Source organism: Rhincodon typus, chromosome 7 (assembly GCF_021869965.1).
Source record: "Rhincodon typus isolate 14 chromosome 7, sRhiTyp1.1, whole genome shotgun sequence".
NCBI lineage: Eukaryota > Metazoa > Chordata > Chondrichthyes > Orectolobiformes > Rhincodontidae > Rhincodon > Rhincodon typus.
The window spans coordinates 53,536,950-53,562,460 of record NC_063338.1 but is presented as its reverse complement, the minus strand read 5'-3'; the positions used below and the strand labels follow the sequence as shown (position 1 = coordinate 53,562,460).

The following is a 25,511-nucleotide window of genomic DNA, read 5'->3' as shown; positions in this document are numbered from 1 at the left end:
GATGCTGCTTGGCCTGCTGTGTTCATCCAGCTCTGCACCTTGTTATCTCAGATTCTCCAGCATCTGCAGTTCCTGCTATCTCTAGCCTGATATCAGTGATAGGGGAATTATTGGAAAGAATTCTGAGGGGCAGGATAAGTGAGCACTTAGAAAGGCAAGGATTGATCAAAGATAGCCAACAGGGATTAATTAGAGGGAGATACTGTCCAACTAATTTAATTGAGTGTTTTTGAAAAGATGACTAAATATATTGTTGAGTATAGTGCAGTTGATGTGGTTTACATGGACTTCAGTAAGACCTTTGACAAGGTCCCATATGAAAGGCTGGTCCAAAAGGTAAAAGCCCATGGAATCCAAGGCAAGTTAACAAACTGGATCCAAAATTCGTTTGTAAACAGGAGGCAAAGGGTGATGGTGGATTGTTGGTTCTTGTGATTGGAAGCCCACGACCAGCCGTGTACCATTGGGATCAGTTTATGCACATTAACAACTTGGGTGTGAATGTTGAAGGTATAATTAGTAAGTTTGCAGATGACATGAAAATTGGTGGTGTTGTTGATAGTGAGGAGGATAGTCTCAAGCTACAGTCTGATATTGATCAATTTGTAAATTGGGCAGAATAATGGCAAATGGAATTTAGTTATGATAAGTGTGGGGTGATGTATTTTGGGAGGCCTCATTAAAAAAAAATATATACGATGTCTGGTAGGTAACTAGTACTATGGAACAAAGAGATCTTGGTGTACAAGTCAATTGATCCCATCAGCACAAGTAGACTAGGTAGGAAAGAAGGTGTACAGGATGCTGTGTACAGTTCTGGTTGCCACATGATTGGAAGGAAGTGATTGCACTGGAGAGAGTGCAGGGGAAATTCACCAGGATGTTGCCTGGGATGAAAAGTCTCAGTTATGAGGAGAGACCGGATAGGCTGGGTTAGTTTACTTGGAGAAGAGAAGGCTGAGAGGAGTATCTGATTGAGCTTTACATAATTATGAGAGGGATAGACAGGGTAATTTGTGAGAATCTTTTCTGCATGGCAGACATATCTAATACCAGAGGGCACAAGTTTAAGGTGAGGAGTAAGTGGTTTAGAGGAGATCTGAAAAAAATTTCATCTAAAGGGTGATAGATATATGGAATGTGCTGCCTGAGTGAGTGGTGGAGGCAGGTATTCTCATAACATTTAAGAAACCTCTGAATTGAGCATTTAAAATGCCATGGTATAATAGGCTCTGGACCAAGTGCAGGTAAATGGAATTAGTGTAGTTCAGTGTCTTTGGTCAGCATAGACATGTTGGGTAGGAGGGACTGTTTCTATGCTGTCTGACTCAATGACTTTACTTATCTAATTCTTAGCTGCTGTTTTATTATCAGTGATTCTTGGGTAGGTCCTGTTGAGGGTGGAGTTATAAGTTGGAAGGGTTGTTGGTCAGGGGTTGAGAATGGATTCATTTGATTGGGAAAAACAAAACAATTGGTATAGGGCTGTGTGCAGCTGACAACAGGTTTTGGCATTGACTGGGCATGACTCAGAGCAATAAAAAGGCTGTGCTTGATCTTTTGTGGCTTTCACTGGGAAATTTATTAGCCTCAGCTAAGAAAAGTAGAGTAACCTGAGGAGTGTTGCAGGAAATTTCAAATAAAACGTCACACACATCTGAAGGGAGCAGCCTTCTCTCTTCCTGGTCACTATCATTTATGAGTTGTTTCAGTATTCTGAGTGAAGTGTGTTTCACCAAGCTTCCAGTTTGTTAATTTACTGGACAGATCATGTATATTCCTTGTGCAGGCGAGACTTTTGCAGGCAATGTTGTACAGATGTGACATTAGTTGACAATATACAGACAGCTCTACTCCTCTTGTCAGCATAAGCATCATGTGCTTTTTAGGAGATCTGCCACAACTTCAATAAAGCTATAAAAATATTGAAACTATATAGGAAGACTATCTAAAAATCACTTTCCAGAAGAACTTTAATATTGCAAATAAAACTGCATGGGAAGTCCTCATTTTAAGAGCTCCTTAGTCTATGGGACTTCTCCTACTCCTATTTCAAAACAATGTACAAAAAGATATTTTTAAATAAATGTGCACTCTATGAATTTTATTATTTTGCACAAAACCTGTAACCTTAGGCTATGGCATGAAATAAGTTCAAGCTGCCTAAAACATAGATGTAGATTTCATAAGGTGATGTATTCCTGCTACCCCCAACTGAAAAATTGATTGTGTGCCTGCCAATTCATAAACTGGCTATCTAACAGCAACATTATGTTGAGAGCAGTTTTAATTAATTCAGTGTGGAACCTCTGTCCTATCTGGGAGGAAGTCCTGTCTTGGAGAGCTGCCAGTCAACCTGATTGGCTGACTGCTCTGCAGTTCCCACAACACTAGGTTCAAACAGTGGTCACTGCTGAGACTATAGCCAGTTTCCAAGGAAGAAAAGCAATGAAGCTCAACACAGGTAAGTGTAGTGTTTTTGACATGCCTGGTTGGGAAGTCCCAGCACAGGGTAGGGGGGAAGGGATAAGGTGGCTGGGAGGCCAGGTTAGAGATGCCAACTGAGGAGGGTTAAAGGAGGGAGTCTGCACTTGAAGGGGACTCTGACAGTGACTGGGGTGCCTGGTAGTAAATTGCATGGTGAAAATTGCTGGGCTCCCGCTTTGACTCCACTTTACCCTGTCACACAAGAAAACTGAGGCCCTTAACTGGGCGGTACCATGGCACAGTGGTTGTCACTGCTGCCTCACAGCACCAGGGACCCAGCTTTGATTCCAGCCTTGGGTGACTGTCTGTGTGGACTTTGCTGGGCATTCTCCCGCTGTCTGCATGGGTTTCTGCTGGGCACTCTGGTTTTCTCCAACAGTCCAAAGATGTGCAGGCTAGGCGAATTGCCATGGTAAATATGGGGTTATGGGGACAGGGTGAGGGTGGTGTCTGGGTCAGATGCTCTTTGGACGGTCAGTGCAGACTTGATGGGCAAAATGGCCCTGTGCTGCACTGTAGGGATTCTGTAATTCTAGGATTTTAAGTGATCCCTAATTGGTGAGTTAAGGGAATGTGATGGTCTAAGTGAGGGTGGACTGCCTGATACCTTCCCACCCACTGTAATATGGGAACAGGTTGGTGTGGGTGGAAGGGCTATCTATTTGCAACAAGCCATAAAACTATAGCTTAGTAGGGAGCAGGTGCGCAGCCAACACTTGGAGTCCTCTGGTTCCCCTGCACCTGTCGCATCCAAGCTGTCCTGTGGCACAATCTAAAACCTGCCTCTTAATATCTACGCTTAGAGAGATAACAGTAATATTTTTCAGCTACAATCTGAAAACAAATGTTTCTGTGACGTTAGTTTGTTAACAGACCTAACTAAAGTTGTTTCTTATGCAAGACAAATTGCTTGAAATGCAGTTATATAACAGGTTCCTTTCTGAAGAAAGATCACTGGACCTGAAATGTTAACTCTGCTTTCTCTCCACACATGCTACCAGACCTGCTGAGGTTTTACAGAAATTCTTCTTTTTGTTAAGGTTTCTTTCTACCTCGTATCAAAGGTTACATTTCATTTTTATTTGCTGGTATGAGGAATCAAATTTTCATTTTGGCCATAGATTGATAAACACAATAATAATTTACATGCACAAGTTGTGTAATAAATTTGAGGAATTGTCGGAGAAAACAAAATCATACTTTGTCCTTAAATCAGTCAATTTAATGCTTTGATTTAATAGCACTTTATGAATAGCTAACTGAAAGATTATTATGCAATAGAGAAGAAAAGAAGAACCAAATGTATCATAGAAATTAAATTTATTGAAAACCTCTTAGGCTTCAGATTTAAGTAACCAGGAACAGATTCTTATATTTTCATAAGTTAATGGTTAAAAGTGAGTCTGTTAACCCTGTGGTTATAACTTTTGAAGCAATGCTTACCTTTTAGATCACAGCTGTGACACATAGCAGCAAAGACAGCGGACTCCATTTCAATATTTCTGACACCAGCTTTATATGCCTTTTTCAAATACTCCATTTTTTCATCATTTGAAAATGAGCATAAAGCACCATCCAAACATCCTTGCCCTAGAATAAAGAAAAAATATGATTTTGTCAAATGTTTGCAATTAACTTGTGAAAATTGAATCAGCAAGGAATTCTTTTAAAATTCAAGTGAATTAATTCTATTGTCCATTTGATCAAGACTAGGTTATATATTCCTTCTCTGTGCTATTCCCAGAAATAATGGACTATATTGCTTATTGAGGGTTAAAATGTCATATCATATTTTATATAAAGATTGTTGCTTGTTTCATACAGGATTGCCAAGTATATCCTGATAGATTTTTAAAAATTACCTTCATAGAAATCATAGGTTCACATAGTGTTTCCAATGATAATAGGATAATCATCAATCTCACTACCACAGTTCAATAATTCTTGTGCTAGATCCTCGTCCAGTTTGGTGCTTCGGGTAATTATTTTTCCCAGAACGACTTGTTCAAACTGAGGTTGGAAGAATGAATCTACTGCTGTACCTGTAATGACCACAGTTCCAGGATCCAACTCTAAAGAACAAGCACAGTTTGAAACCAAAAAACCAAATGAGATATTTAATAGTTTAAATAACAATGTAGGAGAGAACCAGCTACAATGTATTGCATTTTGTCATACATTACCACTTTTTCAGATTAAATTTTCCAGATGAAATGCGCAGAATAAGGAGGTGCACATTTAAGACAGAGATGAGAAATTCCTTCTCTCAGAGGGTTGTGAATCTTTTTATATTCTTTTTTATTCATTTGTGGGATGTGGGCTTCGCTGGATGGCCAGCATTTATTGCCCATCCTTAGTTGCCCTTGAGAAAGTGGTGGTCAGCTGCCTTCTTGAACCGCTGCAGTCCACCTGCTGTGGATTGACCCACAATACCATTAGGGAGAGAATTCCAGGATTTTGAGCCAGCGATACTAAAGGAATGGTGATATACTTCCAAATCTAGATAATGAGTCGTTTGGAGGGGACCTTGAAGATGGTGGTGTTTCCATTTTTGTGCTGCCCTTGTCCTTCTAGATGGAAGTGGTCGTGTGTTTAGAAATGAGAATTTCTGCTGAGAATTTTTGGTAAATTTCTGCAGCGCATCTTATAGATAGTACGCACCGCTGCTACTGAGTGTCAGTGATAGAGGAAGTGGATGCTTGTGGGTGTAGCGCCAATCAAGTGGGCTGCTTTGTACTGGATGGTGTCAAGCTCCTTGAGTGTTGTTGGGGCTGCACTCATCCAGGCAAGTGGGGAGTATTCCATCACACTCCTGACTTGTGCCTTGTAGATGGCAGACAGGTTTTTGGGAGTCAGGAGGTGAGTTAATCGTGGCAATATTCCTAGCCTGTGATCTGCTTTTGTAGCCACTGTGTTTATGTAGTGAGTCCAGTTGAGTTTCTGGTCAATGATAACCTCCCAGGAAGTTGATAGTGGGGATTCAGTGATGGTAACACCATTGAATGTCAAGGGGCAGTAGTTAGATTGTCTCTTATTGGTGAAGGTCATAGCCTGGCATTTGTGTGGCAAGAAGTCACTCGCCACTTATCAGCCCAAGCCTGGATACCTTGATGCCACACTCAGTCGAATGCAGCCTTGATGCCAAGGGCTATTGCTCCCACTTCACCTCTGAATTCAGCTCCTTTCTCCATGTTTGAACCAAGGCTGTAATGAGGTCAGGAGCTGAGTGGCCCTGGCAGAACCTAAACTGGGCATCACTGAGCAGGTTATTGCTGAGCAGGTGCTGCTAGATTGAGAGTAGACTGATGGGGCAGTAATTGGCTAGGTTGGATATGTCCTGCTTTTTATGCACAGGACATACTTGGGCAATTTTCCACATTGTTGTGTAAGTGCCAGTGTTGTACTGGAAGTATTGGAAGAGCTTGGCTAAATAAGCGGCAAGTTCTGGAGCACAAGTCTTCAGTACCTTTGCCAGAATGTTGTCAGGGCCCGTAGCCTTTGCAATATCCAGTGTCTCCAACTGTTTCTTGATATCACATGGAGTGAATTGAATTGGCTGAAGACTGGTGCCTGTAATACTGGGGATCACTTGAATAGGCTAAGATGGATCATCCACTTGGCACTTCTGGCTGACAATTGCCATGACAGCTTTAGTCTTATCTTTTGCACGGATGTACTATGCTCTTCCATCATTGAGGATAGAGATACTCGTGGAGTCTTCTCCTCCAGTGAGTTGTGGAATTCTTTACCCTAGAGGGCTGTTAAGGTTGGGTTATTAAGTATATTCAAGGTCAAGATAGATAGAATTTTAATTGTTAAGGGTATCAAGGGCTATGGGGAAAAAGGAGGAAAGTGGAACTGAGGATTATCAGATTAGGCAGCCATGATCTCATTGAATGGCAGAGCAAACTCGATGTGCTGAATGGCCTAGTTCTGATGCTGTGTCTTGTGTCATAGAATGAATCAGGAAATAGTAAGAAGTGATGTCACTTACTTTTAAAGAAATCAATCAGGAATGGGGCATACATAGTTCAGATAATCTGAGATTGATCATTTTCTGTCTATGCATTGGAACCCAGTTCGAGGTCAGGATGTTTTGTTTCATGCACAAGGTGTAGTAGCCAGTAAGGGTTAATCTGTGGTGATTCTTAGTGATTCAGTACACAGATAAAGAAGACTAAAGACAGAAACACAACTTCATTCATCAGAAAAGAACAAGAGGTTTATGCCCAGTCAACCAGTACCACAAGCTTGTGTCTCAAGGGTATCAACTGAAAACTACTGTATCAATAAGTATAATTTCTTTTATGACTTTTATGATAAATTAATAAATTCCACAAAACTTGTGAAATCATACTTGTACCTGGAATGGATGTTGTAACTAATCAAGGCTAATAATTGTATTTAAGACTTAACAATTGAAGTTAAAGTGAATCCCAAAACCTTACAATAGTGTTATCACATGGCACTTACAGGCCTCACACCTAACATGCATTGTCTGACCTAAAATGTCACCTCTTCTTTACACTGATAAAACCTTTAGTTCTTTCAGGACGGTGACTTGAAAGGAATTTGGAGATTTATGTATACATATTAATCAATTAAAACCTTCTAACTGACTAAAGATTTAACAGCATCTTAGGTTTGTTTAATACATCCTCATCAGTGGTGTTACCCTTTGATCTTACACTTATAAATTCTGTGTCTGATACAACCTCTCTCGTTAACACCTGAAGAAGGAGTGATGCTCCGAAAGCTTGTGTTTTCACATAAACCTATTGGACTACAACCTGGTGTCGTGTGATTTCTGACCTTGTCCAACCCAGTCCAACACCAGAACCTCCACATCACAAATTCCATTGAACTTAGGCCAGGGCAGCTCAGCTCCTGATCATATTCCACCCCCGGTCCAAATGTGGACAAAAGAGCTCAACTCCTGAGATGAGGTGAGAATGATTGCCCTTGACATCAAGGCCGTATTTGACCGAGTGTGGCATCAAGATGCTGCAGCAAAATGGTGATTCCCATCACTAAATTCCCACTATTAACATTCTGGAGGTTGACCAGAAACTGAACTTAATTAGAGCAAGTCAGTGGCTTGGAATAGTGAAGGGAGTAACTCACTTTCTGATATCCCAACACCTGTGTACATCTACAAGGCACAGTCAGGATTTGCCTGGATGAATGCAGATCCAACAACACTCAAAAAAATCTCAACACCATCCATGTCAAAGTAGCTAGCTTGATTGGATACATCCACCATTGTAAATAATTCACTCCCTCTACCATCAACGTGCAGGGGAAACAATGTGTAGAATCTGTGCAATGCACTGTAGCAGCTCACACAGATTCCTTTGACTATGCCTTCCAAATCCTTGATGACTACCATCTAGAAGGGCTTCAGATGCATAGGAACACCGCCAACTGCATGCTTCTGTCCAAGTACACATCATCCTGATTTGGAATTATATCATTTTTCCTTTACTTTTGCTGCTTCAAGTTCCTGAAACTCTATCACTTACAGTATGTGGGCATACCTATATTTCCTGGGATTGCAGCAGTTTAAAAAAGCAGCACACCACCAACTTCTTAATAGTGATTAGAGTGGGCAATAGATTCTAGCCTGGCCAGTGCTGTCCAGGTTCCATGAAATAATAAAAATAATGCGCAGCTCTAGGAACTCCCTTTAGGGATTGCAAATATCTCTATTACATTCCTGGTACTCCCTGATCACAGATCCAATAACTGGGCTTCTTCACGACTGTATAAGAAGAAATGAGAGAGTAACATTTGTGGTGTGTCTTTCACAAAATCAGATCTTCCCAATATACTCACAGTAAATGAAGTACTTTTGAAATGTATCCAGCATTGTAATGCAGGGAAACAGAGCAGATAATTGATTGTCAGAAAGGAGAATAGAGATAAAAGAAATGCACTATCCAGCATGTTTCATATACAGGATAGGAATTTACAAGAATCAGAAAGCAGAACACTGCAGATGCTAGAAATCTGAGATAAAAATAGAAAATTCTGGATGAGACTCACAGATGCTGCCTAACCTGCTGATTTTTTTCCAGCTAGTTCTCCTTTTCTTTTAAGAAGTTACAATAGTTTAATGAATAGGAAGGGTTTAGAGGAATATAGGCCAAATGATGGCAAATGTGACTAGGTTAATTTAGGATATCTAGTCGGCCTGGGTGAGTTGGACGAAGGGTCCATTTCCATGCTGTACAGCTCTATGTCTCTATGACTCTATGAAATACAAAGGGAAAGATGGGATGGTTTGGTTGTAGAAAACCCTGGTCAGACTCCATTTTTAGAACATTCTGATCACAGAATTTCAAGCAAACTGTATTGGCTTTGAAGCGATTGCAGTCTAGATACATACATGTTTGGATCATATCATGGAGGTTTGATGCCCAGCTCACTGGACAGTCAAGGAAACCTCAATTCATAACCATCGAAGTGTAGTATTAGTTAGCTCAAGTCAGGGCAGCAGGTCAAATGACGTTCACTAGCATTCTTAAAAGTTGTTTTAACATGTTTCTTGTATGACACAATCTGAATTTGCATTGAGATTTTGCTGTCATTGCAGAAAGACAAGAAAGGGCAAATTGTCCTTCATCCTTTTTTAGCAATGCTATAAGAATTCTGTACATATTATGTATAGCATGTATCAAAACCCCCAGGTACAAAATTTAATGAACAATGAGACAGAAGATTGTTTAAGTTTGAAATCAGTAGTTTTGACAACTTTGTTGAGACTTTGAGATCATGAAACACATTTGAAAGCACCAAATATTAAATCCTATCAGTTATCCCTTTCTGAAGAAGGGTCGAGGCCCGAAACTTCAGCTTTCCTGCTCCTCTGATGCTGCTTGGCCTGCTGTGTTCATCCAGCTCTACACCTTGTTATCTCAGATTCTCCAGCATCTGCAGTTCCTACTATCTCTATCAGTTAACATGTTGCTCAAGATGTTCAGGAAATTTAATTGCTTGAATTCAACATGAAAGGAACAAGGCAATATTTTCAGAAATGCTTTCAGACTATTAAAAGCCATCCTTATATAGAACCATCCCATATGTCATTAATGACGATATCATAGAGAGTGTGTGCAACGGATAATATTGCCTCACTCCTCTTTGGATAGATTTTGGTTCAATGCATGTCTCATTTACTCTATTATGGGCCTTGGAGCTGGAGTACACAGGAACAATGACAATAAAGACAGTCTTGGCTTCTGCAACATTTTTCTCCATCCATCCCACCTGCTCACACTTTCCTTTCACAGAACCCTGGTGACTTTCCCTCCGTATTACTTACCTGAGTGTTGGTTGTGGTCTCTGACTTTCTCAGTCTGTAGCACCTATGCTTGAAATCATATAGAAATCATCCCAGGTATCAGAAAATATTGCTTCCATCATCTTAATAACACCCACCTCTATACTTAGCTCACTGGTTCCAAAACCTCTGTTCATGCTCACTTCCACAATACACTATTTGAATACTGTGTTGGTAATACCCCACCCTCCTTGCTTTGTAAACTTTAATTTATTTAAGATCCCTGCAATTAATTTTAGGTAATATTGGGAAAGGGGTGAGGGCTAGATTAATACATTTTTTGACATTCCTATACCGCCTGATGTTCCCAAATGTATGATAGTGACATCATGGCACTTGGCATGGTGAAGTAATTTGATAAGTTCATGAAGCATGATTGATATAGATGGCACGCCCATTCCATGCTGCAAACATTTAAATGGATTTGAATCAATATTTTCTTCATTTAGCCCTTGTTATCAGAAAACAAGGAAAAGTAAAGCAAATTCTGTTTCATAATTCTCTCTTATTCATATCCTAACCTCTGAAGCATCAAAGTCAGTAGATACAAATTGAAACATGGTGGCTGAATTTCCTTTGGGCATTTCCTGCCTCGCCCCTGAAATTTTAACAGATGTTTGGCAGAAAGCGAGTTTTGGCATGTCAATGTGTTTTCCATCGAACCCTTGACAAAATTACACCCACAACACAGGAGAACAAACTATCTATGGAGTGTAACAAGGCTAATATATATGAAACAGTTATTTTTAATAACAAAAAAGACAATGTTAATGCATTTCATTAAAAATCTAGTGTAATACATGTACTTTCTGTAAACAACGTTATTTTCCGCCTTGATTTATGATAATATTATAATGTCAGTGTTTATCATTGAAACTGCCAAAATGAACCATTTGTAATGTTATTTCCCCATGTAAATAATTGTTCAAGTAATAGTATAGTGTGGAAAGAATCAAGCTATATTGAATATTTTTTGAAGAACATTTTGCCTATGACCAATAGCCAAAATTTTAATGTTTAAAATGTGCTTTTAAACAAAATGAAAATATAAAATACACCTACCTGGCTATTGAGTGATTAAAATTTATATGCATCCACCTTGTTCTAACCTGTTTATATATACTTAGAAACAAAGCACCATTAAATTATAACGCTGAAAGCAACTAAACACAAATGATCAAGTTTTTAAAAATGGAAATAATTTAAATGTTAACCTTTACATTGAAGATGTGCAACTTACATATCATAGGATTAAACTATCTACAGAATATAATAATTTTATAAACAACATAATAAAATGTTCTGAAATATCTGTTCTACGTCTATGTTTTAATTTTCTGTAACAAACAATTTTCTACCAATGCTATGATGTCCCATCACATAAATGACTCTCCCAGATTTAGGGGCTGCTCCAAGGAGCCCCAAGTTAACATTTTAATTTCTCAAGACCAATCCTCCAAAACGTTGGAACCTCCCTCCAGTGCTCCCCGATTCCAGGGCTCTCAAAAGGTATTATGAGATTTTGGGACACCTATCCACGGCTGCCAAATCCTGAGCATCCTCCCCAGTATTCCTTGATCCCAATGTATGCTCCCACTGAGAAATCAGTGGTCCTGATAATTTGTGGCACCTTCTATCTTGTAAAATATTGGTTTGTGCGATGGTGATCAACTCTGTGCAAACCATTGACTGGTGTGGCTCAGAAAACCCACTCTGGCATGGCAGTCTCTTGTATCAGCTGAAGATGAAGACACTAGACTGAGAAGATGCGGGATTTGGTATACTCTGTGTAGGGGTGGTAAGGTGGCTCAGTGGTTAGCACTGCAGCCTCACAGTGCCAGGGACTCGAGTTCGATTCCACCCTTGGGCGACTGTCTGTGTGGAGTTTGCACATTCTCCCCATGTCTGTGTGGGTTTCCTCCGGGTACTCCGGTTTCTTCCCACAGTCAGGTTAGATGGATTTGCCATGCTAAATTGCCTGTAGTGTTCAGGAATGTGTAGATTAGGGGGATGGGTCTGGGTGGGATGCTCCAAGGGTCGGTGCGGACTTGTGGGGCTGAAGGGCCTGTTTCCACACTGTAGGGATTCTATGTTTCTCAGGAGCTGAACTTTCTACCTCTTCCACTGTCCTTGCAGTCAGCCTGCAAAGGTCATAGCTGTCAGCCACATCTCCCTGTTATCAGTGTAAATATCAGATCTTTGTATTCCACTTGCTATTGTCCTTTGAAGTATAGATTCAGATACCCAGGAGGTCATGAGATAGTGGTCAGTTCACCATACAGAAGGACTTTGGGTATTCAGCAATCCACAAACCAGTGAATGTGGCTGATCCAGCACAAATGTTGTTTTCTCAGCAATGACTATATGCTGATGGAATGAGTTCCAAGGACTCTGAGTTGTCCAGCTTTCAACACTTCAGAGGAGTGCCTTGAGGATACGTAGTTGGTAGACTCACAGTGTGATGTACTGCATGGTATCACACTTGCACTTCTTTAAAAAATAATTGACTCACTGTGAGTACTTAGTTTTACAGTCTTACTACAGTTGCACAGGGCTTTGCTGAGACCATATTTGACAGGCTTATTATTTAACACATTTATCACTTGCCATTTGAGAAATACTTCGTACATCTGTTCATCCTACGAAAGTGGATAACCTTACATTTTTCCACATTATATTCCATTTGCTATTTTCTTGCCAAAAACTAAGTCTATCCAAACCCTCTAGAAACCACTTTGCATCTTCGTAACAGCATACATTGCCACTTAGCTTTGTGCTATCCACAAACTTGGTGTTTCTACATTTAGCAATATCTAAATTATTGGTTTATATTATGAAGAGCTGGAGCCCAAGAATCAATCCTTGCAGGACCCCACTAGAAACAGCTTGCCAATGCAAGTATGGCCCATTTATTCCTATTGTCTGTTTTCGACCTCTTAACCAATCCTTAATCCATGACAGTTTCTTACCTCCTAGCCCATGTGCTTTAATTTTGCAAACCAACCTCCTGTGGGGGACTTTATCAAAAGCCTTCTGAAAATCCAAGTACACTACATCCATTGACTTCGCTTTATCAATTCTATTCATATCATCATCGAAAAACTCCATTCTGTTCATCAAATAGAATTTTCCATTCGCAAATCTATGCCAATTATGCCCAATCAGATGATTACTACTCAAGTGTCCATTAAACACGACTTTTACAATTGCTTCTAGCATTTATTGCTAGATAAATGTAACACCAACAGGTCTGTAGTTCCCCAAATTTGCCACCTTCTAATTGGCAGGGACTATTCCAGAAACTACAGCATTTTGGAAGATGATGACTAACGCATCCATTATCTTCATATCCACCTTTTCCAACACTTAAGGAATATAGGACTGAATCTTATTTTTCCAGACAAGACTGAGTTGTATTAAATTTTTTGAGGTTTTCTTATTGAGACGCCCACCAACTTTTCTTGCTATATTTCATTATACATACCTCATTAATTATCTAATACATTGCTATGACATCTTTCACATCCAATTTCTATCCTGACTTACCACAAACCATTCCCAGAACAAAATGCCACTCACCTGCATTCTTTGTGCTCTTGTCATCTTGAAAAGGCTGTTGTGCACCTGGACAAAGGCTGTCGGTCCAGAGCTGCCCTTCAGAGTTATTGACGTTTATCCAGGACGTAGCAGACAGGGGGAAATTGACACCCACTTTGTGGGCAGAGCACGAGATGTCTTGCTGGACAGTGTGGCGCAGAGGCAGGATTCTATTTTCCACAAAGACTAGCAGTGGAGGCCGCAACACCAGACCATGCCAGCCTCATGTGTGATTGCCAATTGACTTGAGGAAGTCTCACTATCTGGAAGAATGCCCAACAATGTAGGAAGAAGGTCAATGCTCTACTATTTTCCATTAGTGTAAGTGCCACTATCTTCTCCGATACCTCACACACAACCTATCTCCAGCACTGTACACACCTCCTACCAAGGCTCATGCTCTATATCTCTCATTGTAGGCTGTAATAGCTTCCTCAGTCACTCACACCTATTCCAACATGAGGTGAATTTGTCTGTTAACAAGACACTTAACAAATGCTAATCCCTGTCAATTGACATCTTGTCACTGCCTAGCAAGAATATCGCCAAACCACTTATGAAAAGCATAAAAGAATGCATAAATTCCTCCTGATTTTGAGATGCACCTTTCCCCACTTGTTGCCCGATTCTGCCACATATCTTGCCATAGGCTATAACATTCAAGTCCACCTGTAGAATATCAGGTCCTGAGGGCTCATCAGCCTTCATTTTATTTCTCCAACACAATCTTTTTACTTGTAATGATAAATTCCTTCAATTCCTTATTCTTTCCAGTCTCTTGGATCTCTAATTTTGGGAGATTTTTAAAATCTTTCTCGGTGAAGACAGACACAAAGTAATCATTTATCCTTTCAGTCATTTCTTTATTCTCCACTATGAACTCCTCTGACTCAGGTGACTTAGCCAAATGTTTCCCTTTGAAGTACCTAAAGAAGTTTGTATTTCTCTCATTTCCTTCCTTTCCTAAGCAGTTTCTTGGTCCTCCTTTGCTGAATTCTAAACTTCTCTCAATCCTCAGGTTTACTACTTTCCCTGACAACTGTATAAACTCTTTCTTTTAATCTTATACAATACCTAACTACTTGGTTAGGCACTGACCTTTTTAGGTTTTGTGTTTCAAAAAGTGCATTGAAAGTTGTTGACTTCCACAAGTTTCATGTGTTTCCAGCACTCAGATGAAGGGTAGCGTTAACCCAGCATCTTACATTATGATTAGTTGGTCCCTCTCTTTGTGATTACTTATGTGTGCTGCCCTAAAATACTTTCCTCCATTTTATCAGTCTCATGGAGACAGAAGCATCTGGTAGAGGTGAGGTTGTCATTGGTGGGACCAGAAGTGGTTAGCTCTTGTGGCGATCACATGTCAGCCATACAATTGGGTACTCGTGCATGAAATGTGAGATGAATCATGAGATGGAGCAGGCTGGAAGCCTGTCATTATCTCATGGGGTCTAAGGTCCAGGCACAACATTTACAGGGCAATGTACAGTCAGTCATTCCTTGCAAGCTACAAGCATTATTCATATTCTTCTGATGAACCCTTCTATTGGAAAGCATATTTTGTGTTGTGCAACTCAGCCATCTGTGAATGGTAGCATTCCTGGAGTAGACAGTTCCAAATGTTGCAAGGTGGCTATATTCAATTCTCTCCAGTAATAGGGTATGAAGTTTATTGCAATGTTTTCAATATGTCACTCAAGACAGTTCAAGGATGACTGAAATTACAGGCAGTTAGAAAAGTCATTTTGTGAGAGAGACAGAGAAAGATATCACCTCCATGTTAGGCAGTGCTGCCGTTTGCTGTACTGTTGAAAAGGCAGCTGAACTGCACAGAGTCTGGAGTTGAGTACTCAGTGAAATGGTTCTGTGTTGTTAGAACTTAGGGAGAAATTTTAGGAGTTAGTAGGCAGCTAAGAGTTGAAGTCAGAGCTCAGGAAAAGTGCTGGGAATGTATTGTACATTTTATTATTATTTTTAAATTGTCTAGTAAAGTTTATTGTTGTTTGAATAAAACCACGTGGCTTTATCTGCTCAGTCTGTCCCATGGATCTCAAACATAGTCTACTTTAAATATAAAAGTTACTGGTGCTTAGCCAGATAATAACATAAATTTGGAGTCTGGTCCAGGATGATAACATTGTCCAAGGGGAGGTTTTGAGAACTGCCATCCCCTCTCCACCTGGTGATCCCTGGATCTGTTGCCACCCATACAGAAGTGGCAATGCCTAAATGCAGACAAAGCATGGCCTCACAGTTCAGTGACTCTCCTTGCAAGATCCCCTCCAAGCCATCAGGAATGGCATTAACTACTGATTCCCAGAGAGAGCATCAGAAAGCCTTGTTTCCAGTTCTGACCCCAAGGACCAATGGGGTTCCCTATACTCAGCATCAGCCACACCGCAGTCACTATCCATGGTCAACTCCATCCTCATGATTCACTACAGATTCTCCACTTTTCCACACAGCCATGATTATGAACACTCATGGAGTGGATCTGAAACTGGAAACTATCACTGGTATGCTGCCTCAATAATCTTTGATCTTCCCTCCATCCTCACTCCTACACCCCTGCATTGCTTTCTACCCATTCACCCATTACTTTGATCGGCTATCATTAACTCTTGAATTTTCCTCTATCCTTGGCCTGCCATCCATCATCCTTGACCTTCCCTCCGTTATCTTCAACTTTCAGGACTTCACCATTAACCTTCCCTGTATAACAGCTGATTTCCCACAATCATGCTGACCTACTTTCAACACTGATCTTTTCTGCATATTCCAGTTTTCTGCCTCTGCCCAACATAAAATTTTGCTGGGCTACCATTTCGATTCCTCCCTCCCTCTGTCGGGCAAGCCAAGTTCACCTCTGTCACTTGATTTCAATTCCCCTTTTGTTTAGTAGCTGAACAAAACTCTCAGAGAAGCAAAAACAGCTCATGCTCACTCCAAAACCACTAGTAAGACTATCTCATGTATTGCACACCACAATTAATCAATTGTGAATCTAAAGTTAAATGTTTCTCATTCCCTGATTACTTGATTGAAAAGGGACACTTAATTCTGGTGAGGTTACCTTTTAATGAGCATCCATGGCTTGCAAATGTATTAAAAAGAGATTCAAATGCTTCTTTTCTTGTCCTTATCTCCATCTTTAACCACCTTGGCCTCATGCAGCCACTGTCTTCCACACTGTTTCTTGTCTCCTAAAACTTGAAAGAGTGATTGTCTACCAATCTTAGTTTTTACTCTCCTTTCCTGCAAAGCCACTACAGCTAATGGAAGGAAGGTAGTGGTGATGAGGACTACATTACTAAGAGTTGCAGCTGCATGATATTGCCAACTTGAAAGAAAACAGAAGTGTCTTATTGCATGTGCTCCTGTGAAGTGCTAACAGTAATGTGATGGGATGTCTGAATAGCAACAAATAATCTCATCCTGTGAAGAACAATCTGAAGCAAGCAATGCTGTTTCTAGGCAGGATATTTAAAAATAAACTTTTCACAATAATTTCCTACATGCAGAAATGCGAATTCAAAGATCATCAGCCTTTTCTATTTCAAAAGCTTCAGACACTCTTTTAAACATGTGACCATGAGAACTATTGCAACTCTGCAACTATTGAGGGTGGCATGGTGGCTCAGTGGTTAGCACTGCTGCCTCACAGTGCCAGGGACCCGGGCTTGATTCCACCCTTGGACGACTGTCTATATGGAGTTTGCACATTCTCCCTGTGTCTGTGTGGGTTTCCTCCAGGTGCTCTGGTTTCCTCCCACAGTCCAAAGATGTGCAGGCTAGATAGATTGACCATGCTAAATTGCCCATAGTGTTCAGGAATATGTAGATTAGCTGGGTTAATTGGGATGGGTCTGGGTGGGATGCTCTGAGGGTCAGTGTGGAAACGTTGGACTGAAGACCTGTTTCCACACTGTAGGGATTCTATGATCTCACTGGACCACATCTAATTTATCCTGGGTTCAGCTTCAGACAACATTGATTTGCTTCATTTCCAGCTTTTACTTTGATGTATTCAAATCAGGCCAACACTTAGTAATTTGGTGAACAGATTGTGGGAAGCTCAGCCTCATGTGAAAACCCGAGGAAGATATTTAAATGACGAGGTTAGGCAGTAAAAGCTTCTACCTGAATTTCCTCATAGAGAAGAAATTACTAAAACTGTTTCAGCAGGGCAGGAATACCCAAATGTTAAGGAAATTTATCCATCAAATCATTTCAAAACACTCTGCATACTTACACTTATGGACAATACAGGGCCAGTTTTGTACATATTGTATCTGTCAGTTCCTGCACAAATATCCAGTACATCACTGTCACTTTCATTTAGTCCAAGTTCTATATGCATGAACTGTGCAGAAGCTTTCATCCGGTTTGCACTGCCTCCCACACAGACAAACTGAAAAATACAGGACTAAATTTCAGATTCTACATCAAGTCAGATATGCAATATAATGTTTTAACTCTATTTATAATTTCCCAAACACTGCATCTTAAAACTATATGGTACTTCCAAGTATTTCCTCTTTAGGTAGGGTCTGTAAATTTCCATAGGCTTCATGCATCCATTACTAGTACCATTATAAACCTCTTAGGCTTGCCATGATTAGCCAGCAAGAATGAAAACTGCAGATCCAGGAAAATCTCCCATTAAGTTACGCTTAGCTCTTCAGTACATTTCACATATTTGTTTCACGTATTTGTCCTGGACTGATCTCTCGCCATGTTAATCCCTTGCAGAACTGCTCTCAAACTACATGATCCCTTCATTTCCTTTTGTTTTATTCATTCATGAAATATGGGAGTTGTTAGCTGGGTTATATTTATTGCCCATCCGTAGTTGCCCTTGAGAAGGTGATGGTGAGCATCCTGCGTGAACTGCTGACATCTATTTAGAGTAGGTACATCTACAATGTCTTTCAGGAGGGTGTTATATGATTTGGACCCAGCGGCAGTCAAGAAACGATGACATATTTTCATGTCAGCATGGTGTGTGATTTGGAGGGGAACTTGCAGGTGGTGGTGTTCCTATGTATCTGCTGCCATTATAGATGATAGTGATTATTGCATCTTGGTGTTGGTACACACTGCTACTACTGAGTTTTGACGGTGGAAAGAGCGGATGTTTGCGGATGTGGTGCCAATTAAGTGGGCTGCTTTATTTTGAATGGTGTCAAACTTGAGTGTTTTTGGAGCTGCACCTATCTGTGCAAGCGGGGAGTATTCCATCACACACATGACTTGTGCCTTGTAGATAGTGGATAGGTTTTGGGGAGTCAGGAAGTGAGTTAGTCACTAAAATATTCCCCACTTCCGACCTTATGATGGAGGGAAGGTCATTGTTGAAACAGCTGAAGATAGTTGGGCTTAGGACACTATGTGGAGGAACACCTATGGAGAAGTCCTGCAGCTGAGATGACTGACATCCAACAACCACAACCATCTTCCTTTGTGCCAGGTATGATGCCAACAAGAGGGGAGGTTCCCCTGATTTGCACTCTTGTTTTGCTCGGGCTCCTTGATGCTCATTGAACCTAGTTTTTCCAAAGGTGCAATGGTAACAGCAAAAATTGAAATCTTCATTGTTAACAGATGAGCATTCCTATACCATATATTCCTATAATACCTCTCTGTGTGTTTTGTTGGATCCATATGAAAATGAGTAAATTCAGATATGTGCCTGAATAGAACATGGGTGACCCAACTACTATAGCAATGTTTGATTTATGCAATTAATGTCACCACAAGCAAGTTAAAGCATTGAAAGCTTAAATAATAATTACTATTGTCACCACACAAACAGTGCCATGTAGGAAAATTCTGCAGGTCAGATTTCAATAGCTTTTCAGTTTTGTTTTATGGTTTGAAAGGGAAAGCACAACCTTCTTAGACAAAATGCATGGGAAAAGGCTGGCTAGGTCCTCAGTCATCTGTAGGTCTTAATATGCGCTTACCTAAGGTCAGGTTTTGCCACCACTGCATTCCTGCTACCCTTCTTCAACCTCCAGTCCTTCTTGATATCCTCATTATCTTCAACAAGAACAGCAAAAACAGAAGTTGTTGGAAAAGCTCAGCAGGTCTGGCAGCATCTGAGAAGAAAAAAATCAGAGTTAGCGTTTCCAGTCCAGTGACCCTTCCTTAGTTCTGAGGAAGGGTCACCAGATCCAAAACATTAACTCCAGGGCCAAGCTTTCAGGGTTTAATTTAAGAATGATAATAGGTGCTCCAATACTAGTGTCCTCTCTCAGACCAACATCTTGAGTATCTAGCCATTGGTCAATCAACTGCATTGGTTAGAACACTTTGTCCACATGCATAACATAAGATTTCCAAAACAAAAGCTGTTTACTCTAAACTTTGTCATGGCTGTGGTGACCTGGAGGACAGAAAAAGACTCTTGAAGGATGTCCTCAATAACTCCCTGAAAATATAAAATACACCATTGACACATTGGAATTTCTTATCTAAGAATGCCCAAACTGAAGGAGAAGCAGTTGTGAAGGTGCCAACCATCTTGAGCATCTCTGATAGGCACAGGTCAAGGCCAATCATAAACAGTGGAATGAGTTTGCGAAAACCCAAGCATCTTCACAGTGAGAGTTACAAATGCAACTGAAGGGAGGAGTCAAAAGGAATGAAGAACAATAGTGGTAGGTCACTCAATAGTGAGTAGTACAATCAGGCATTTCTGTAGCCATTGATGAGATTTCAGGATGGTGTGTTGCCTCCCTGTGGGCAATGTCAAGGATATTATGGAATGGCTGTAGGATATTCTAAAGAAGGAGGGTAAGCAGTTTGACGTTGTTGTTTATGTTGATATCAATGACATAGTTATAAAGAACAGTTTGGTTGGAGGAAAATGAAGAAGGGACAGATGGAAACTGTGGCAAGGGCATGGAGTTTTAACCTGGGACTGAAGACAATGACTTGTACTTTACCAGGAGATGGAAGCCGTTATGTCCAGATGGAAAGTTGGGAGCGAGCCTGGCTGTGCTGAACCTGGAAAACATGACATTATTCAAATAGTCCCAATAATAAGTTGTCTGAAGTCATGAAGCTGTCTCTCGCCATTGGCAGTAGGATGTCCTACCTCCAACAGCTTCATCCATCAGGGGGTTGATGGCTCTTCAATCATAGTGTGCCGTCAGGAGCAGTGACTATCAAAAGCAGTCCCAGTGCTGGGATTGCAATAATCCCTGAACTAATGATCCTGGAGTAGGCCTGATTTTACAGATTTTCTTTACGGTACTGCTTCTAGGTCAAAGTTCATCACAAAAGCACTTTGGTTATGACACTAGGCAAGTACACTTCTCTTTAAACAATACTCACAAAAAAATCACTTGTTCCATTGAGTCTGCTGGATGCAATCCGTTTAGTCTCAAGAAGGGTCCAGACCCGAAAAGTCAGCTTTCCTGCTCCTCTGATTCTGCCTGGCCTGCTGCGTTCATCCAGCTGTACACCTTGTTATCTCCACTTAGTCCTACTCTCTTGCTCTTTACCCACATCACTGTAATGTTTTCTCCTTCATTCATCTATCAATATCCTTTTAAGGGTTACGTTTGAACCTGTGATCCCCATCCAATCAGGCAATTCATTTCAACCACTTGTTCCATAAAAATGTTTTCCTAATTTTGAACCTGATTCAGTTGCTAATTGCCCTAATTCAGAGCCCTTTGCTTGTAGACTCTGAGACCATTAAAAACAATTCCTTTTTGCTTGCTCTATCTAAATCCTTTTGATTTTAATCACTTCCATCAATTCCCCCTTCACATTCTCTGCTCTGAGAATAATGACCCCAACTTCTCTAGGTAATCCACATAATGTTAATCCCTAGCCCTAATACCATTCCAGTGTATCTTTTCACTAACTTCACCAAAGTCTTCAAATTTCTCCTCGAGTGTAGTGTCCAAACTGAGCATAATATTTTTCACGGTGTGAGTATGATGACCTGCTCTCTGTCAATGAAGGATCCCTATTTCAAGGGACTGATCGGGGTCAAAACAGTTGCAGGAAAACCTGCTTTGATTGACAAAATGAAAGGAAGATATGGGAGGGCTGGCTTCTGGTTCTCGGGCACTCTGGAAGAAAATGACCAGAAGTGTGGAGATGCTGATGTTGGAGTGGATGGACAAAATCAGAAGTTACATGACACGAGGTTACAGATCAACAAGATTATTTAAAATGGTAAGCTTTCAGAATGCTTCTCCTTCATCAGGTGAGGTGGAGGGAGGCACTCAGGCACAGAATATATAGGTACCAGAGATGGTTAACAATAGGATATTGGTGCCTAGGACCTAGATTCAGCATCTCGTTAGATCAGGAAAGGTGAGGGTCATGCCAGTTTAAGGTGATCTGTCATCTTTGACTTCCTCAGCATTCTCCAGCCTAGCACTCTGATTGACTGCTGTACTTTGTACATATTCCTTCCTCTCCAGGCACTTCCTCAGATCTCCACTATTTCCTATATTGCAATAGGTGATTACACTTGAACAGATGTTAATTGACTATAAGGTATTTTGAGACATTCAAAAAATAGAAGAAAAATAATTATATGTCACATGACAAGCAGCACATCATGCAGGACTATGAGTAGGTGCTTGAGACAGGGATAGAGTTGGAATGATCTCATTTGAGGGCACAGAATGCTTCAAATTCTACACTGCTAGATAGCTGAGCCTTAGGAGCTGTCCATGAAAACATGTGTAAGAGCAAGAAGAAATGAATTCATCCCTGTCAGCATTTCCAGATGCATTGTGCAACTTTAAGAGAAAGATTGGAGGAGCCCACCTTTAACATGAATGTCATGATGTCTCAACCATTTCAGCTGGTGTCAACCCACATAGAAAGAATGGCCACCTGTGTGACAAAGCCTCATCCATTTTTCTTGCTCATTAAGTATATTGAAGGTCAAGATGGACAAATGTTTTAAATCAGTAAAGGAGTAAAGGGTTATAGGGAAAAGGCAAGAAAGTGGGTTTGAGGATTATCAGATCAGCCTTGACTTTATTGAATGTCAGAGTGAACTCAATGGGCTGAATGGCATACTTCTGCTCCTATATCTTATGGTTTTAGGATCTTATGGGTTGATGCCAAATTTTTGCTTGACCCAGTTATGTGCATCTCATGACATTAGAGGCCATATATAAATGCAAGTTAGTCTTGACATGTGGCTTGTTGGTTTAGGTATATAATTCTTGCTTTGGGGCATTTAATGAACACATGTATGAGTGATAGTAAATTCACATCCTGTGTGAGCCCTGATGCAATATAATTTACTTTCAATTTTGGCTTTTGTGACATAGTGGTAATGTTCCTTTTTCTGGGCCAGAAAATTCAGGTTTAAGTCCCACCTGCTCCAGAAATATGTCATTACATCTCTAAACAGATTGACTAAAAATGCCTATAAATATAGAAAGAATCTGGGCATAGTGAACATGAATAAAGAGAACTGGGGGAAAGCCTGAACTGTAACAAGCTGATCATCGGAAAGTGCCAGAACTGCAATTAAGGCCATTACAGATGGTCTGATCCAATTAATTGGAGTCTCAGTGTAGTTTCTGAATATTTAAACACTCCATACCAATGTTGACTACATGTTGAGTTTAGAGCTGTCATTAATGTTCTGAATAATTCAGTAAATGCAGTAAGGGAATTGCTGTGTGTTAATTATCCTGTCTTGGTTGTCATTAGCCTTTCACAGGAGGGTTAGGAGGTAGAGAATGGCTTGACTGGTATTGAGTTACTCTATTCATAAATAATCCACATTAAAAATACGAAGATACCTTTTTCTATTGAAGATGATCTGATAAGAATTCTTAAAAAAAACATGTGCATGTAGCTAAAGCATTCTCTCATTTATGTGTAGTTTCACATTTGAAAATTGAGTAGCCTATTAAAATGCATTTAATGCACATTAGCAGTGAGAAATCTAATTAACCTTGAAATACACTTTAATAGCAGCACTTGTGTCATCAGATAGATGATGATAATGCTAAAGTAAAATAAAATCAGTCTCTTAGTGTGGGCATCTATTTTGCTTGATAATGTTGTCAAATTTTCACATATTTAAATCCTGACAGATATGACAAATCTTTTGCAAAAATTTCCTATACAAAAGAATTTCAAGTACATCAATAATCCGACAGAAAATAATTCTTATTTTCTTTAAGGTTAGAGATCCACAGCCAGAGTCATAAACAATTTCAGCAGTTGAATGTATGTAAGTATTGTGCATTTTTCAAACTGCCACTGGTCTCTGATTTTGCTTTTTATTTTAAATAGGCAAATTAAGAACATAAATGGTTGTGTTATATATCCAAAACTATCCATTGGAATTCCCAAAACATTCTGTAGATTTCAAAGATGTACAACATAAACTCTAGCCATTGACAAGCTTCTGACTGCAAACATATCACCAGCCCCTGCCAATTCCATGTTAGGGGAAGATATTGGGGGTGTTGGGGAAGTGTGATCTACATGGATATAGTTTATCCTTTCAACAGTCCTATTACATCTGAATTCTGTGTGGTGTTGTATCTTGCAACTGATACAGCACTTTACCAAGCAAATGAAATAAAGCAATATGAGCTGTTGGTAGGCTTGAATCACCAGTTCATTGTCCCTGATTCTACAGCTGTGAACAACATTAATAATGCTATCTCCTGCTCATATATTTAGTACAGATTTGGCAGTGGTTGTGTTGTTTTTTTCATTAAAGTGAGGTGATAGCTGACAAACAGGGTGATATGACATGAAGACAGATGCATTTCCTGATGCAATGGATTGATTCAATTTTATACATCTGACACAAGGTTTGAGTGTTTTTCTATTGACAATATAGCTCTATGATAACCAAAGGAATGTGCTTAAAATTCCATATGTGAGTATCAAAATGAAAATTGCAGACAAATGTATCATTTTCTTAATAATATTCAAGCTCATGTTTTAACATGATGCAGGTCCTTACAAATGTATGAAAACATTGGGCAAAAAAAGCTGGTACATATGAAACAGGAGTATAGGTAAACAATTCAGCCCTTTGAGCCTAATCAGCCATTCAGTAAGATCATGGTTGATCTGTTTATGTTTCAAAATCCATTTTCTCATTTATCCCCAATAACCTTTACCCCAATGCTGAACAAGAATCAATCTACTTCTATCTTAAAAATATTTAATGACCCTGCCTTGACCAACCTCTGAGACTGTGAGTTAACATGTCACACAACCTTCTGAGAGAAATTCAGCTTAGGCCTAAAATAGTGACCCGTAATTTTACAACAATGCTAGATCTAGACTGACCCAGAAAAGGAATTCTTCTTTCCATGTCCACTTTGTCAAGAATATTCTGGATTGTATACCTTCCAACCAAATTATGCCTCACGCTCATTCTGTAGGATCAGTGCTCACTTTGGTAGCTCTTTTTTTTTAAGATATCTATTATAACTCTTCCTATCCATTTTTATATTTTGAGTTTTCTCCCATTCTCTACATTGTCCCCTCCTTAATCTTGAAGCCATTCTTTGCTGATTTTTGTTTTCTGTCCAATTTTCTGACCAGCAAACCATCTTTCCATAATTGTGTTTTTTTTTCTTTAAATTTGATACCATCTTTAACTCTTTAGTCAATCATAGATGGTAGATCTTTGGAGTTTTTCTTTCTTATTGGAATACAATTATTCTGTGTATTCTGAAATATCCCCTTAAATATCTATTGCTGCTCCAGAGGTCCAGAGTATCACAAATACCAGTCTTTAGCTGATACAATCCCCTCCATGTGATATTGAGAAATGTGAAGGGAATGGGTACTGCAATGACAGCATTCTGATAGTCACAGTGAAGACTTGTGCCCCAGAACTTGCTGCATCCCTAGCCAAGCTGTTTCAGTACAATGACAACACTCGCATCTATTCTGACAACATTAACAATTACCTGTACACAATAAACAAGACAAATCCAATCCGGCCAATCGCCACAATATAAGCGTACTCTTGATCATAGGTAAAGTAATGAAAGGGGTCATCAACAGTGCTATCTAGCAGCACTATCTTAGCAATAACCTGCTCACTGTATGGCAT

General features: G+C 39.9%; 1 pseudogene; it reads right to left on the bottom strand.

Annotated features, from left to right (window-relative positions):
- Window positions 1-25,511, bottom strand: part of LOC109933194 — a 27,575-nt pseudogene extending 2,064 nt beyond the window's left edge.